Genomic DNA, 17,750 nt, shown 5'->3' on the forward strand with positions numbered 1-17,750 from the left:
GGGTCAGACGTGGAGGATGGTGGTTGTGAAGGTGCAGCAAGGAGACTCAGAGGCATGAAATGCAGTTTCAGGGTTTTTACTCACTGGTGTTGCTCGGGTCACTCTGTACAGCAGTGACCACCCAAGCCGTGCTGCGTCCACCAGGTGCGGGACTCGGTCAACTCCCGGGCAATTCCTGAGTATGGTCCTGAGCTCCCTTCTTCTCTCTCTCTGGCCGTTCCCACCAGGGATCCACCTGTGTCCGGCTCCCTCGGGTCTCTTGGTGGTTGAACCTTCTCTGGCTTCCCTGACCCTATGCTCGGTGTGCCATTCTGGTGGATTTGGTGAGGGTCGTGGCAAATCTTGCCCACGACCTCCGGTTCCTGGCTAAGGTTTGCTTTGGCCTCCGCCAGCTTGGGATCCGGTACCCTTTTGCCGACCTTTCACCCTTATCAGTTCTCATACGGGCTCTTGGGGTCCCCTCTCGTCCTGCGCCTCTGGGTCCCTCTTCCTTCTCCTCTCCTGGAGTTACTGCTGACTCACTGACTGACTGACTGACCCTGTCCTAAGATGGTGCCCACCTTATATACTCCCTCTATGTGTGAGCTCAGGTGACCAGCACCCAATGAGCTCCTACATTTACGCCCAGACTACTCCCCCTATCTGCCCCTACACTACTGGGATGTTCCACCCCCCTCCCACTCCAGCCAGGGACAGACGCTGTCGTACCTGCACATATACTGGTGGGAGTACCGTAGTTCTGTCCCCCGGAAATGGGATGTATGTAGTGCATGCAGCCTACTAGCTCAGTTCCACACTCCATCCTTACCCGGGAGTGGAATACCACACCTCTGGCTGAGGTGTAATACCCCTGTAGCAGCCGAGTCCTCAGGGTGCTACATATATATATATATATTTTTTTTTTAAAGTTTTCAATAGGGCAAAGCCAAAACTCCATAGCCATCAGCACTCCTGTCCATCTACAATCACTCAATTTCACTGCGATGACATTATATAAAAATAGTTTTTCTTTCTTAGTAACTTTCTGCCTTAGCTAATATTTAAGGAACCGAGCTGGGGGATTCCCTTTTTCCACGACATTCAAAGAAAAGACAGGACACAGATAAAATTGTAGTGGTGCACCTATGGCTGCAGCTGTTACAGATCCATCAGCTGTGGGATTCTACAGGAGAAAGTGACCTGGAGGAGTCAGTATGGCTGAATTGCTGGCTCCAGCCCTGCGAATGGGAGTGAACACTGGGTGGGGCGTTGTATATATAAGGTCATTTATATAAAGGTTATAATGTACGATACATACACAGGAGGTGGAGTTTCAAATTTGTTTATATATAAAGGATATTTTCCTTTCACTTACATTTCTCCTCTGTTAGATCTTGGTGAGTACACATCTTTATGCTCTTTAAAATAAATATAATCTAGTTATAATTTGCAAGCTTATATCACTTCTCAAGTTTGGCTGTAAAGTAGACCACACCGTGGGTCATCAAAATGACAGCACTGTACATGGCTTGTGATAATCATTTTTCAATATGTATTCCTATAGACCGTTCATTATAGTAAGACTATACTGTAAATCTAGTCACACTAGTAACAAGTATAATCTATACTTTTAATAGCTGAAATCTGCATTTATTTGTATTTCTATTGAGCTTTCATGTCTTTGTCACACATTAGCTCTAGTTCTGCCTTCCTTCACCCAAGTCAAAGATTCAGCTTTGCAACCCCCACATCCTGCACCCACGTACATACACATCGCCAGAATTTAATTAAATTTATCTTTGCTTCAAACATAAAATGTAATATATAGTAATTTGGATTGACAGAAACACAAATTGTATTGTTATTCTGTATATAATAATACCACTATACTGTGCACATAAAAAGGACTCCAATATTGTACACGTAAAATAAAACACAGCTGACTATGCTGTATTGCATTCTTCAGAAGCATCATTTAATATATATTTCATGGTGTACACATTAATCATTTGCCTGAACGTGATGGAACATGGCCATACTATGCCTCTAATGTGTCTTTGACGCCGGTGCACTCACAGAGTTTTCCCGCGCTTCAGGTGAACAACCGCCGGTAGCTTTGCTGTCATTCTTGCAACGTCTTTTAATTACAACATACACGAAAAAAATAAATAGCAACTCAAAAAAAATATTCTAATTCAATTTATTAGAGCATGCAAAAATGACATAAAAATTACATTAAGAATAAGGAGGATCATAAAGAGAAAAGTTATGGAAAATGTATTATATAAATGGGTAAAAATATACATGGTCAAAACACTCAATACTAAATAAAGTGGCTGTGCAATAAACAATGCATGGATAGAGTAATGATGCATACATCCGTAATATATCACAGTGATATAAAATGCGAGTAGTTAAATATAACTGTCAGATGCAGATATACCATATATCAAAAGAGTAGTTGACCAGAGGAAAATGACCCAGAACTCCGACATACGTTTCGCCTTTAGTTTTCTCAAGGAGTCAAGCAAAAAAAATCTCTATTTGGAAATGAGAAAAAATGTGTGTTACTGAATATTATCAATATTAGCAAATCGTGAGAAGTATGATAATAATAATAATATTTTTTATTTTTATAGCGCCAACATATTCCGCAGCACTTTACAAATTTTAGGGGAGACTTAAACAGACAATACAGAATAAGCATATCTCATATCAAAAGGAGTGAGGGCCCTGCTCGCAAGCTTACAGTCTATGAGGAAATGGGGGAGACACAAAAGGTAGAATGTACATATATTGTATAATGCAGCATTGATATACTAAATAGGATAAATAATAATACATGGACTGGTCACCAGCCAGTATGTGTACAGTCCTGAAAGAGGCTATTAAGTGCATGGACGATATGAACCTGAAATTGAAGATTTTAACCCTTTAAGCCCCGGAGCATTTTCCGTTTTTGCATTTTCGTTTTTGCTCCCCTTGTTCCCAGAGCCATAGCGTTTTTATTTTTTGGTCAATATGGCCATGTGAGGGCTTATTTTTTGCGGGACGAGTTGTACTTTTCAACGCCATTACTAGTTTTACCATATCCTGTACGGAAAAACGGGAAAAAAATTCCAAGTGCGGTAAAATTGCAAAAAAAGTGCAATACCACAGTTGTTTTTTATTTATTTTTTTTACCACGTTCACTGAATGCTAAAACTGACCTGCCCTTCTTATTCTACACGTCATTACGAGTTCATAGACACAAAACATGTATAGGTTCTTTAATATTTAAGTGGTGAAAAAAAATTCCAAAATTTGGTAAAAAAAAAAATAAAAAAATAGCGCCATTTTCTAAGACCCGTAGCGTCTCCATTTTTCGTGATCCGGGGCTGGTTGATGGCTTATTTTTTGCGGACCGGGCTGACGTTTTTATTGATAACATTTGGGGTAGATCCAATGTTTTGATCGCCCGTTATTGCATTTTATTGCAATTTTGCGGCGACCAAAAAACGTAATTCTGGCGTTTAGAATTTTTTTCTCGTTACGCCGTTTACCGATAGGATTAATTCTTTTTTTATATTGATAGATCGGGCGATTCTGAACGCGGCGATACCAAATATGTGTATGTGGGTTTTTTTTTATATATATTTTATTTTGAATGGGGCGAAAGGGGGGTGATTTAAACTTTTATATATATATTTTTTTTTTATATTTTTAAAAACTTTTTTTTTTTACTTTTTGCTTGCTTCTATAATCTCCATAGGAGACTAGAAGCAGCAACTATCCGATCGCCTCTGCTACATACAGGGGACGAGCAGATCCCCTGCATGCAGCAGAAATGGTCCTGTGCTATGAGCGCCGACCACTAGGTGGCGCTCATAGCGACAAGATCATGACAACCACAGGCGTCTGCTGCAGCCCCTGGGTTGTCATGCACGCCCATCTGCGACCTGCGATCACGTGACGGGGTCGCCGGTGGGCGTGGCTTATGACGCGCTACCCGGAAGCGCGCGTTAAATGCTGCTGTCAGAGATTGACAGCGGCATTTAACATGTTAACAGCCGCGGGTGGATCGCGATTCCACCCGCGGCTGTTGCGGGCACATGTCAGCTGTAAGAATCAGCTGACATGTGCTCCGTTCAGTGAGGGCTCAGCGCCGGAGCCCTCACTGAACGGACAGTACGCAAATAGGCGTACTAATACGTCCCCGGTAGTTAAGGGGTTAATATGGGGGAAAACTGGGACAGACAGATAGTGTGTGGAGGCGATACGCCAGTCTAAAGAAATGGATTTTTAGGGTCCGCTTGAAACTGTGGGTATTAGGAATTAATCGAACTGTCCTGGGTAGTGCATTCCAAAGAATTGGCGCAGCATGCGAGAAATCTTGGAGACGGGAGTGGGAAGTTCGGATTATGGAGGATTTTAGTTTTAAGTCATTGGCAGAACGGAGGGCACGTGTAGGGTGGTAGACTGAGACGATAAAACTTTACAACCGAGAGAAGAAAAGCAGTACAACCAAAATGGGCACACCTCTGTATATATGAAAACATATTTTATTGGCACAATACTCCAAAACTAAAAACAGTTAAAACCAGAATATTCACATTGACATCCTACGCCAATTATAACCAATTTATAATATATAATAGTTAGGCAGTGTAATAATAAATATTTGCATCCAATTTGTCATAGTGAGTGTGTGTATATATAAACCAATAATATGACCAGATATGAATCTCATGCAAATGAATATAAATAGGAGAGCGAAAAGCAAACTCAATATTGAGAATACGTACAGGTACCATGTAATGACACCAAATGGAGAAGAGCAGACCATGTATTATGTGTCTCACCTGAAAGTCTATATAAAAATACATATTGCCAGAATAACAGCATATATACTGGTAAGCAGAATAGTGACAATCAAATAAATTATATAATAATTATAATAAAGTGCAAATGCAAATATTAAATAATATGTAAGACAGATAGTATGCACCATGTGTCCCACATAGTATAATTCTTATAATATGTAACATAAGTACCACAATATAATGGAAGCCCCCCTTGAAAGAATACAGGGGTGGGGGGGCTCATGAGAATGCAGACCCCCAAAGAGAATTTGCTATTTATTATGCATTTTCTGGTTTAAACAGAGTTAAGTATAAAGGGTTATTTTTGAGTAATCTGCGCTCCTGCACAAGCAGGTTCACACTAGTTTTCTCTGATTGTCTTGCCGCCTTTTTTACTGGTCACTGACTGGCGGTTTGGAAAAAATGCGGGAGAAAATAATGTATAAATACCAGCTGTTTTAACAGTAAGACTCATTTGCCTGTCAAGAAGAAAAGAAGATCCCTTCCACCCTCCCTTTTTATTAATGTTACTGTTTTATTTCTTTTTTCCTGTCGTGTCGTTTATTTTGAGAGAAAATCGCCCGCTTCTGCCGGGTGGATTGGATTTTTTGGTTGTAATAAAAATTAGTTTATGGACTTTATATTGATTATTAATTATGATTGATTCAAATTTCAAACGTTACCTATAAATAAACGCCACGGCCATTTTTTATTCCACAAATTTTAGTCTTGTGTATTTATTTTAGAATAAGTAGGTCTTGTGTTACCATGATTTGTATCACAGTATAATAAGATAAGGTGCAAATGCAAATATTTTATAAGTTAATAGTTAACATGGGAAGGCAATCTGATATTAGATGTCAATCCAACAAATATGGGGTCCAAAAACTTAGGGAGCAGTGCCTCCTAAAGATATCAGTGGATGTATACCCGTCAATATTAGCTGATTGCAGACAGATAACACAGTATTCACAAATAGTTCAATTCAAAGATACACTTGTATTTTGTGGATGAGTCACAGTGATGGCCCTGACAGTGGTCAGACCTCTTTCATAAGATAAGTCCCAGTTAATAGACATCATGTCATACTCTGTTATAAGATTATATAAATATGCTATTGACAGTGATCAGACCTCATCAGATCATTTTAATGTCTTTAACCACATCCATTACTAATAGTGGAACATCAGAAAAGTGTGTGGAAAAAATGATATAGGGAAAATACAGTTATATGAAAAAGTTTGGGCACCCCTATTAATCTTAAACTTATTGTTTTCTTAAAATTGGTGTTTTTGCAACAGCTATTTCAGTTTGATATATGTAATAACTGTTGGACACAGTAATGTTTCTGCCTTGAAATGAGGTTTATTGTACTAACAGAAAATGTGCAATCTGCATTCAAACAAAATTTGACAGGTGCATAAGTATGGGCACCCTTATTATTTTCTTGTTTTAAATACTCCTACCTACTTTTTACTGACTTACTAAAGCACTTTTTTTGGTTTTGTAACCTCATTGAGCTTTGAACTTCATAGCCAGGTGTATGCAATCATGAGAAAAGCTACTTAAAGTGGCCACTTGCAAGTTGTTCTCCTGTTTGAATCTCCTCTGAAGAGTGGCATCATGGGCTCCTCAAAACAACTGTCAAATGATCTGAAAACAAAGATTATTCAACATAGTTGTTCAGGGGAAGGATACAAAAAGCGGTCTCAGAGATTTAACCTGTCAGTTTCCACTGTGAGGAACATAGTAAGGAAATGGAAGAACACAGGGACAGTTCTTGTTAAGGCCAGAAGTGGCAGGCCAAGAAAAACATCAGAAAGGCAGAGAAGAAGAATGGTGAGATCAGTCAAGGACAATCCTCAGATCACCTCCAGAGAGCTGCAGCATCAATTTGCTGCAGATGGTGTCACTGTGCATCGGTCAACTATACAACGCACTTTGCACAAGGAGAAGCTGTATGGGAGAGTGATGCGAAAGAAGCCGTTTCTGCAAGCACGCCACAAACAGAGTCGGCTGAGGTATGCAAAAGCACATTTGGAGAAGCCAATTTCTTTTTGGAAGAAGGTCCTGTGGACTGATGAAACCAAGATTGAGTTGTTTGGTCATACAAAAAGGCGTTATGCATGGCGGCTAAAAAATACAGCATTCCAAGAAAAACACTTGCTACCCACAGTAAAATTTGGTGGAGGTTCCATCATGCTTTGGGGCTGTGTGGCCAATGCCGGCACCGGAAATCTTGTTAAAGTTGAGAGACGCATGGATTCTACTCAGTATCAGCAGATTCTTGACAATAATGTTCAAGAATCAGTGATAAAGTTGAAGTTACGCAGGGGATGGATCTTTCAGCAAGACAATGATCCAAAACACTGCTCCAAATCTACTCAGTCATTCATGCAGAGGAACAATTACAATGTTCTGGAATCGCCATCCCAGTCCCCAGACCTAAATATCATTGAACATCTATGGGATCATTTGAAGAGGGCTGTCCATGCTCGGCGACCATCAAACTTAACTGAACTGGAATTGTTTTGTAAAGAGGAATGGTCAAAAATACCTTCATCCAGGATCCAGGAACTCATTAAAAGCTACAGGAAGCGACTAGAGGCTGTTATTTTTGCAAAAGGAGGATCTACTAAATATTAATGTCACTTTTCTGGTGAGGTGCCCATACTTATGCACCTGTCAAATTTTGTTTGAATGCAGATTGCACATTTTCTGTTAGTACAATAAACCTCATTTCAAGGCAGAAACATTACTGTGTCCAACAGTTATTACATATAGCAAACTGAAATAGCTGTTGCAAAAACACCAATTTTTATAAAACATTAAGCTTAAGATTAATAGGGGTGCCCAAACTTTTTCATATAACTGTATATATTTTTGTACCGTGTTAGCCAGTAGATAGAAAAATATTTAGATTTGAGAGTCCTCAGTGCTTGATACCTTTTAATGGCTAACTGAAAAAATGGTAACAAATTGCAAGCTTTCGAGACTATGCAGGTCTCTTCATCAGGCTAGTATACAACAAAATCTGAAGAGTCACATATTTATACACAATAAGACACACAAAAAATGCAATAGGTGAGACAGGTGATGAAAAGCAGAGTTATTATGGAAGAGATAAACAGTTCTGGCTATAAATATTTTAGCAGTTAATAGATAAGGAGTGTGAAGGTTTTATTGTCCTGTGACTAGGTCCAGTGTTGTGATAGCCTCACAAATCTGAGGAGCACATTCCTTAGTTGATGTAGAATGACATAAATCCATGCGACACATTCATTCCTGCTCTGAAAGTGTTAAAGGTCATCATCAGTTTATATTCTGAGATTTTTCTTTCTCTTTGAGATTTGAAGTTACCTTTTATTCAGCAATTTCATGTCTTTTATGCTGTGATCAGGGGAACAAAAATGCTTGGCTACAGGTAGATATATTCTTTTTTCTTTTATTGTGTGGCAATGATGATTCATCCTTGTTCTAAGTTTTTACCCTGTCTCCCCTACATAAAGACCCCCAGCTGGACATTTGGTACATATAATTAAGTACACTACATTAGATGTGATACAGCTGAACGTACCTGGGATCTTATAGTCCTGATGTGAATTGGGAATCTTTATCTTGTCTGTGGTCGTTATAAACGGACAGGTTTTACATTTTTTCTGGTTGCAAGGAAAGGTACCTGTAGCTGGTGGAGATGACAGGGAGGTTCTGACAATGATGCTTCTTAGATTTGGGGGCCGCCTGAAACACAGAAGTGGGGGGTCTGGAAGTATGGATTGTAATCGGGAATCTTTTTGTTGTAAGGGTTGTAGTTTCCGTGTAGCTCTCCTTAGCGCCTCCAGATTTGGATTGTAGGTGACTACTAGAGGCACCCGGTTGTTTTCTTGTTTGTTTTGTAATGTAGGAGATGATTCCTTGATATTATGGTGGCTCTTGTAATCTGGTTCTCAATTGTTCTTGGATGGTAGCCCTGTTTCAAAAAGGTCTTTCTGAGGCCATCAACGTGTTTGTCTCTATCCATCTGGTTGGAACATATCCGATTGTATCTGATGGCTTGGCTGTAAACAATAGAGTTTTTTATGTGTTTTGGATGGAAACTGTCCCATTTAAGGTATGTAGGATGGTCGATTGGTTTCCGGTACAAGGATGTCTCTATTTCATTGTTCTGTAGCTTGATGATGGTGTCCAAAAAGTTAATTTCAGTACAGGAGTAGTTGAGTGTTAGGTTGATGGTGGGATGAAATCGATTAAAGTGTTCATGGAACGTCTTCAGCTGTTGCTCAGACCCCGTCCAGATGATTAAAATATCGTCAATGAAACGATAGTAGGACAGAGGCCTGATGGGACATGAGGACAAAAAGTCACTTTCAAGCTTGGCCATGAAAAGATTTGCGTACTGTGGAGCCATTTTACTTCCCATCGCAGTACCAGTCTCCTGTAGATATACAGTACAGACCAAAAGTTTGGACACACCTTCTCATTTAAAGATTTTTCTGTATTTTCATGACTATGACAATTGTATATTCACACTGAAGGCATCAAAACTAGTGAAGGCATCACAGTAAAAAAATAGATTTTTTGTGTTGCTAGATAGAGTCCACAAAAGATTGTTTTGTGTCGCAAACGTGATACACTCTGCTATAAGCCACCTACTATTTTAGTGGCGTTGAACATCAGCTGTTTTCAGAGTACAAAAATATTTTTTTTCTGTTGCTAGTCAGAGTCCAAAAAATATTTTTTTCTCTCCCAAACATGTTACACTCTGCTATAAGCCACATAGTCCTTTAGGGGCGGTGAAATTCAGCTGTATGCAGAGCATACACAGAGTAAAAAAAAATATTTTTTCCTGTTACTAACATGATACAGCAGGCTAGATTTCAGTTTGAAATATCTTGGAGCATATATTCTATGTTATACAGGGCTCATCCACAGTAAAAAAAAAAGACTTTCTTCTGGTCCTAACCTGATGCAGCAGGGGATATCTCAGTTTGAAATTGCTCGTACCATATGTCCTATGTTCTACAGGCTTCATCTACAGTAAAAAAAATACTTTGTTTGGTTCCTAATGTTATACAGCAGGGGACATCTCAGTTTGAAATAGTGTGGAGAACATCTCGTATGTTATACAGGCCTCATCCACACTAAAAAAATACTTTGTTCGGTTCCTAACATTATACGCAGGGGACATCTCAGTTTAAAATAGTTTGGAGAATATATCATAGGTTATACAGGTCTCATACACAGTAAAATAAAAACTTTGTTCGGTGCCTAACGTTATACAGCATGGGACATCTCAGTTTGAAATAGTTTGGAGAATATCTCGTATCTTATATAGGCCTTATCTCACTAAAAGAATACTTTTTTCTATTAGTAACGTTATACAGCAAGCCATATCTTACCTTGTCATTTAGTCCCTTTTTTTGGCAGCCGCACAGCGATACGCCTTGTTGATAAGGGCCAGAAAGAGCAGGTGCTCAAGTGGATGGCAAGCGCTGTTTCAAGTGGCCTCTCCTCTTCTTCCTCCACCTCAACATCATACACAGTACAGTCCACGGAGGTGGCAACCCAATTACCCTTACTTTCCCACCTCGTCACAACTGTCCAACTGCCCAACTGACTGTAGCAAACCACAGATGGACAATTCTGTAAAACTGTTCACCCATTCTATACCACGGGCATCAGGAATATACTCCAAACATTCACAGAGTCAAGAAGAGGAGGAAAGTATCTGTACCCTATGCCACAAATTTTTTTCGGTTGGATTCGGGGGAGTAGGGTCTGAGCAGGTTCCTGACCCTCGTCACCAGACATCAACTACCGGGGAGGGAGGTGATCCTGATGAGACTCAGATACCTGAGGCTCATATGGACTGTACTGTGTTGTCAGGGCAACAAGAGGAGAAGGGTCACTCTGTGGGGGAGGAATGGGATAACAAATTGGATGATGACGAGGTTGAAGATCCTACTTGGTGTGAATCCAGAGTCACGCAGCCGAGAAGCTCATCTGAGGAGGTGGAGGAGGAAGACGAGAAGGTTACCGGAGTGATCCATGCACGAGGAGCACTGCATCCTTAGCCACAACTGTGGCTGTGGCCAGCAGCAGTCGTGGGTCAGCAGCTCGCAGGGGTGTCAAGGGTTGCCTAGCCTGGGCCTATTTTGAGACCTCAAAGGAAGAGCTAACTCACGTTATCTGCACACTTTGCAAGAAAAAACTCAGTAGAGGGAAAAAGCGCAATAATTTAACTACTACATGCATGAACCTTCACATGCGCACACAACATGGGTTATGCTGGCAATCTCACTGCGCTAAAATGTGAACCAGCGGACCTCAACAACCATCAGCTGCCTCATCAACCGCATCCGCTGCTTCTTCCTCCTCCTCTGTTACCGTGCCAAGTATTGTCACGCAGGTCTCCCACCACAGAACCTCCGGTTCTCTACCCGCTCCAGTCAGGCCGAGTGAGAATTCGTCAGCTGTAACTGAAGCAGACATGCCTGCTGTGTTTGTTTCACCAAGCACACCACATGTTGATCAATCCACTGAAACATCTGCGCCTGCACCTCACTCACAGTCCAGCAGTTTGTTTGTTTCACCGTACTCCACTCTCTCTCAGCACTGCAGCCAGCTCTCGGTCCCGCAGTTGTGGTCACATAAAAGATTGTTTCATCCTGCACATGAGAAAACTAAGAGGTAGAACTCCACCATCTCAAATCTGTTTGCCACGAAAATGTTGCCTTTTGGCCTGGTAGATACAGACGGTTTCCGAAAGCTGGTGGCCATCGCAGTACCCCAGTACTAGTTGCCCAGTTGCCATTACTTCTCTAAGAAAGCTGTGCCTGCTCTATACCAGCATGTCGCAGACAACATTACCCGTTCCTTGAGTAAATCTATGTCTGCCAGGGTGCTTCTCACCACAGACACCTGGACGAGTAAGCATGGCCAAGGGCGTTACATCTCACTGACTGGGCACTGGGTGATTCTGGTGGTTGTGGGGACAGGCGGGGAAGGGGCTGTTCCACAAATCTTGAAATGCCTAAGGCTTGCAGAACAAACCTCTGTATTTCACACTTCCTCTACTTCTTCTGCCTCCTCCACATCCTCTAGAGCCTCCACCTGTGCTGTCAACCTCTGCTTTAACGAGACACGCGTTCCAACAGTGCAGAGCGAATCCACACCACCTCCATACTGTGCAGTCATGGCTCACCACAATCAGACTGTCTTAAAATGAATATGCGTTGGAGATCGCAGTCATACAGCTGAAGAGCTGTGGACACCTCTCCAGGCTCAGTTTGAGCAATGGCTGTCTCCGCTGAACATAGAGCCAAGGAAAGCCGTGTGCAATAATGGTGCGAACATGGTGGCGGCCCTAGGTCGAGGCAAGCTCACACATGTGCCTTGCATGGCTTATGTCCTCAACCTGGTGGTACAGCGATTTTTCCGCCGCTATCTTGGCCTAGATGAGCTGCTTCAGAAAACACGGAAGCTGTGTGCTCACTTCCGCCGTTCCCATCTCTCATGTCATCGACTTGCATCGATAGAGAGGTCTTTGTCCATGTCAGTTAACAGATTGATATGCGATGTGCCGATATGGTGGAATTCCACTCTGCACATGTTGCAGTGACTGTGGCAGCAGCAATGAGCCCCGACGCAGTATGTCATGTCGTATAACCTGGGCCAAAGCAGTACGGACGTGGGGCATATCACGTTTACGGAGTGGAGACAGATTAAGGACCTCTGCACCCCTCTGCACAGTTTTGAAATGGATACTAAAATAGCTAGTGCTGACGATGCCATCATCAGCATCACTATTCCAGTCATCTACATGCTGAAGCAGACTTTAAATAGCCTGCAGCAGGAGGTGGTTGTCCCAGAAGAAGAGGAGGATGCAGAAGGGATAAGAATTTCTCAAAGTTCCGGACTGTCCTCACACAGGCGGATGCCAATTGACTGTGGATTACTGCGATCGAGGGGGGTTGGTGATACCAGACAAACTGTTAGTGAAGGTGCAAGAGCTGAGGAACAAATGAAGGACGAAGAGGTGACGGGCGAGCAACAGTCAGAAGATGACGAAGATAACCATCTCCTCTCTGTTGAACATGGTCGTTGGCAGGAGGGAACAAGCATCAGTGTTATGCAGTCATCAATACAGCCAGGCTTTAGACCTCCTCGAAGAGCCCGACATATGAGTGCCTTTTTGATGCACTATCTACAACATGATCCCCATATAGTTAAGATTCGAAATAATGATGACTACTGGGTTGCCACTCTGTTAGATCCATGTTATGAGAGTAAATTTTGCCAGATGCTTCCCACCCTGGAAAGGGAACCGCTAATGCTGGAGTATCAAAACCAGCTTTTAAGCAACCTTAAGAGAGGTTTTCCCCAAGATAGCAGTGAGGCACAAAGTGTGCATCGCGGCTGTAGTCTTTAAACCTCCGGCACTTCAGTTTGTCAGTGCCAAAACATTAGCAGCAGCAGCGTATGTGGCAGAAGCAATTTCTGTGAGTTCTTTCACACATTTTTTAGACCAGATCGTGCACCAGCACAACAGAGTACAAAGTCTAACACGTGGTGAATGACTGGAGAGGATGGTGCAGGAGTATCCAGAACTCAATATGAATGCCATTAGGGAGGATGTGGACCCTTTTACATTTTGGTCTTCAAAAATGGATGAATGGCCTGAACTCACCTGTCACGCATTGAAGTTGCCTGGCAGCCAGCGTTCTCTCAGAACGTGTCTACAGCACTGTTGGCGGTGTCCTGACGGATAAGCACAGCCAGCTGTGCCATGAAAGTGTAGACCACCTAGCGTTCATCAAGATGAACAAGTGATGGATCTCCAAAGACTTTTGTACCCAAATCGCAGACTGTACAGACTAGGCAATGTTGTAGTTTTTAGTGTCCTGCAATCTGTGATATGGCTTCTGTGCCTCCTCTTGCTGCTGCTACAGATTTTAGGCCCTAATTTGTTTAAATGTGAACACTCTTGATTGTGTCTCCATCTGCTGGGTTGGCTGTAATGGAAGAGGTGTTGATCCCCATTATACTACTTATACTCTAGTGAAATTGATGCCACTTTGGTGGCTTTAGGCCCTCAATTTTTTAATTGTGAACACTCCTGATTGTGTCTCCATCTACTGGGTTGGCTGTAGTGGAAGAGGTATCATTCTTAATTCTACTATTTCTACTGCAGTAAAATTGATGCCACTTCACTGGTGTCTGCCACTAATTTTTGGAAATGTGGAGAATCCTGATTGGGTCTCCATCTACTGGGTTGGCTGTAGTGGAAGAGGTGTCGTTATTAATTCTAGTATTTCTACTGCAGTGAAATTGATGCCACTTTGCTGGTGTCTGCCACTCATTTTTGGAAATGTGGAGAATCCTGATTGGGTTTCCATCTACTGGCTTGGCTGTAGTGGAAGAGGTGTCGTTCTTAATTCTAGTATTTCTACTGCAGTGAAATTGATTGCCAATTTTCTGGTGTTTGACACTAATTTTTGGAAATGTGGAGAATCCTGATTCAGTCTCCATCTACTGGGTTGGCTGTAGTGGAAGAGGTTTTGGTCTTCTTTATAATTGTTATACTCTGGTGAAATTTATTTTTTGGTGCAGATATTGTTCTCCACACAAAGGTACACAGACATGATAAACTCAAAATTGGTTTTCTTACTACCGTGGCATATAAAGCAGGCTACATTTCTGCTTAAAATTGTTTGGTGCAAATATTGTTCTCCATGCAGGTTGAAAAAAAAAGTAGGATCCGCTCAGCTTCCTGATCCTTGTCACAAGATGATAACCCCTGGACCGGGAGGTGATCCTGGTGAGACTCAGATACCTGAGGGGCATGCAGACTGTACTGTGCTGTCAGGGCAATAAGAGGAGGAGGGTGACTCTCAGGTTGTGGAATAGGAAAACACATTGGATGATGATGAGGTTGTAGATCCCACTTGGTGTGAACCGAGATGCATGCAGCTGAGTAGTTGAGTAGCTCATCTGAGTTGTTGGAGGAGAAGGAAGATGAGGTGGTTACGTTGCATCCTATGGAGCAGACACAGAGTGATGCAAGCAGGAGGAGCACTGCATACTTAGCCACAACTGTGGTTGTGGTCAGCAGCGGTCGTGGGTCTGCAGCTCGCAGGGGCGGCAAGAATGGCCAGCTTGGGCCTTTTTTGGATGAGCAAGCTCAGATTATCTGCAAACTTTGCAAAAAAAAACTCAGTAGAGGGAAAAAGTTCAATAATTTTACTACTACATGCATGAACCTTCACATACACAATCAACATGCTTTACACTGGCAATCTCACTGTGCTAAAATGCGGATCTCAACAACCATCAGCTGTCCCATCAACCGCATCTGCTGCTTCTTCCTTCTCCTCTGTTACCATGCCAAGTATTGTCATGCAGGTCTCCGACCGTAGAACCTATGGTTGTATGCCCACTCCAGTCACCCTGACTGTGAACCCGTCAGCTGTAATGGAAGCGGACATACCTGCTGTGTTTGTTTCACCGAGCACACCACAACATCTCCACCTGCACCTCACTCACTGTCCAGCAGTTGGCCCGGTTCACCATACTACATCCTCCCTCAGCACTGCAACCAGCCCTCGATCTCACAGTTGTGGTCACGTAAAAGATTGTTTCATCCTACACATAACAAAGCTAAGAGGTTGTATTTAGAGATGAGCGTTGTTCTACTCGAACTGTTCGCCAATCTCAAATTCGAGCTGTTTAGGGCGGTGTTCGAGCCGTTCGGCGAACACGAACAATTTGAGAAAAATTCGGCTGTTCGAGGTTATGTTCGATAACTGTTCGTGCACCAAAATCATAACTGGATTTTTTCTCAGTAATGATGAAAATTAATGTTAATACGCAGTTTGAGTGTACAGCGGGGTGGGGGGAGGGGCAGGGGATGGATCTCTGCAGGAACAATGAAGATCTCCATTTTTTTTTCTCTTTCCCGCATTTACAGTGGGGAGGTGCAATCTGTCAGCTTATCAGCAACGCACACACGGAGCGAAGTGCTTTTTTTCACACAAGCAAGGGCATGTGTCATTGGCAGTGTATGTCACATGTTCTTGCCCTATAAGACCAAGCCATTTTCCCCGTCGCCACCATTTTCTCACTGCTGCAGCTGCGTGTTAGACGGCACCGCTGTTGCTGTGTGCGCTATACCTTGTTAATTTCAAGCCAATTTTCGCACAAATATACAGATAGCTTGGGAGTAGGGAATAGTTGTGATTGCAGTCCTTTTAAGGACTAGGTTACAGCATTTCCTACGACTTTTATCAGGCAGGTCTGTGCTCTTAAATAGATAGGTTGTGGGAGTAAAGACTAATTGTAATTGGAGTCCTTTTCAGGACTAGGTTACATCAGTTCCTATCAGTTTTTGCCAGGCAGGTCTGTGCCAGTGCTGTGCAAGTTTTTTTCACAGCATTTGGCTGAATCTAGCAAAGCTAATCCTTTTTGGCCTATTGCAGAGTGTGTTAGTCAGTGGAGTAGCCTATCTGTGTTGCAAGATATACCACCTGTGTATAGAATACCAATTTTTTTACTGCACCTAGTGAAGTAAAATCTTTTGGGCATAGCATCATTCTATTAGTCCATCTATACTGACCTCCATCAGGTTGCAAACTGAATCTAATTTTTTTCTGCATCTAGCTCTGAAAAAATATTTGGCCTTCTAGCAGTGTGTGGGACTTGTTCTATTAGTCCACCTATACTGACCTCCATCAGGTTGCAAACTGAATATATTTTTTTCTGCATCTACCTCTGAAAAAATATTGGGCTTCTAGCTGTGTGTGGGACTTGTTGTATTAGTCCATCTATACTGACCTCCATCAGGTTGCAAACTGAATATATTTTTTTCTGCATCTACCTCTGAAAAAATATTGGGCTTCTAGCTGTGTGTGGGTCTTGTTCTATTAATCCATCTATACAGACCTCCATCAGGTTGCAAACTGAATATAATTTTTTTCTGCATCTACCTCTGAAAAAATATTGGGCTTCTAGCTGTGTGTGGGACTTGTTGTATTAGTCCATCTATACTGACCTCCATCAGGTTGCAAACTGAATATATTTTTTTCTGCATCTACCTCTGAAAAAATATTGGGCTTCTAGTTGTGTGTGGGACTTGTTCTATTAATCCATCTATACAGACCTCCATCAGGTTGCAAACTGAATATAATTTTTTTCTGCATCTAGCTCTGAAAAAATATTTGGCCTTCTAGTAGTGTGTCGGACTTTCTCTATTAGTCCATCTATACTGACCTCCATCAGGTTGCAAATTAAAAATAATTTTTATCTGCATCTACAGTACCTCTGAAAAAATATTTGGGCTTCTAGCTGTGTGTGGGACTTGTTGTATTAGTCCATCTATACTGACCTCCATCAGGTTGCAAACTGAATATATTTTTTTCTGCATCTACCTCTGAAAAAATATTGGGCTTCTAGCTGTGTGTGGGTCTTGTTCTATTAATCCATCTATACAGACCTCCATCAGGTTGCAAACTGAATATAATTTTTTTCTGCATCTACCTCTGAAAAAATATTGGGCTTCTAGCTGTGTGTGGGACTTGTTGTATTAGTCCATCTATACTAACCTCCATCAGGTTGCAAACTGAATATATTTTTTTCTGCATCTACCTCTGAAAAAATATTGGGCTTCTAGCTGTGTGTGGGACTTGTTCTATTAATCCATCTATACAGACCTCCATCAGGTTGCAAACTGAATATATTTTTTTCTGCATCTACCTCTGAAAAAATATTGGGCTTCTAGCTGTGTGTGGGACTTGTTCTATTAATCCATCTATACAGACCTCCATCAGGTTGCAAACTGAATATATTTTTTTCTGCATCTACCTCTGAAAAAATATTGGGCTTCTAGCTGTGTGTGGGACTTGTTGTATTAGTCCATCTATACTGACCTCCATC

The 17,750-nt window shown here is 41.9% G+C and overlaps 1 protein-coding gene across 2 annotated transcripts in view; it reads left to right on the forward strand.

The window, feature by feature from the left end:
* Nucleotides 1-17,750, forward strand: part of LOC141258988 (apolipoprotein L3-like) — a 174,522-nt gene that overhangs the window by 86,069 nt on the left and 70,703 nt on the right. The window contains exon 1 of one of the 2 annotated variants that reach the window (XM_073674337.1): nucleotides 1,275-1,376. The exons of the other annotated variant lie outside the window; for it this stretch is intronic. The gene's annotated coding sequence lies outside the window, so the exon portion shown is untranslated. Of the gene's footprint in view, nucleotides 1-1,274; nucleotides 1,377-17,750 lie in introns of those variants that run through there. 2 annotated transcript variants of the gene reach the window in all.

This window comes from Phyllobates terribilis, unplaced genomic scaffold (genome assembly GCF_046119375.1).
Source record: "Phyllobates terribilis strain yellow unplaced genomic scaffold, ASM4611937v1 Scaffold_3__8_contigs__length_932513732, whole genome shotgun sequence".
In the NCBI taxonomy this organism is placed as follows: domain Eukaryota; kingdom Metazoa; phylum Chordata; class Amphibia; order Anura; family Dendrobatidae; genus Phyllobates; species Phyllobates terribilis.